The 509-nt window shown below is 41.3% G+C and overlaps 1 non-coding gene across 1 annotated transcript; it reads right to left on the reverse strand.

The window, feature by feature from the left end:
• Nucleotides 1-209: 209 nt before the first annotated feature.
• On the reverse strand, nucleotides 210-281 carry TRNAE-CUC (transfer RNA glutamic acid (anticodon CUC)). The gene has a single exon. It is a non-coding gene; the product is annotated as a tRNA-Glu (tRNA).
• Between the last annotated feature and the right edge of the window lie 228 nt (nucleotides 282-509).

The following is a 509-nucleotide window of genomic DNA, read 5'->3' on the forward strand; positions in this document are numbered from 1 at the left end:
TTATGTGTATATCTTTCTTACAGCCTTGGTTGTACAGGAGTCCTTCTGTTGGTTTCCAGTTAGTTTTCTTGAGAACTGTTGAACATTTAGATGCATTTTTGTTTGTGGAGGGAGGTGAGCTCTGTGTCCTCTTACCCCACCCTCTTGATCTGCCCCCTGCTTCATTCTTCTGTTTATTTATTTGGCTGTGCCACATGGCTTCTGAGTTCTTCCCCAACCTGGGATTGAACTCAGGCCTTGGCAGTGAGAGTGCCAAGTCCTAACCACTGGACCACCAGGGAATTCCCTACATACCTTTAAAATAACTACATAATATTTCTTTTGTGGACACATCCCTGGTTTATTTACATTCCAGATTTTAGGTTACTCCTAGTTTTTTTGTTTTTAGGAGAGAGAATCATTTGAAAGTCCATATGTGATGGGAGTTTTTAGGCTTGTTAATAGCAGAAGCTTCAGTGTCAGTAGTATTCAACACCTCTTCCCCCATGAGTCTACCATATGTCTTTTCT

This window comes from Muntiacus reevesi, chromosome 1 (assembly GCF_963930625.1).
Source record: "Muntiacus reevesi chromosome 1, mMunRee1.1, whole genome shotgun sequence".
Lineage (NCBI taxonomy): Eukaryota > Metazoa > Chordata > Mammalia > Artiodactyla > Cervidae > Muntiacus > Muntiacus reevesi.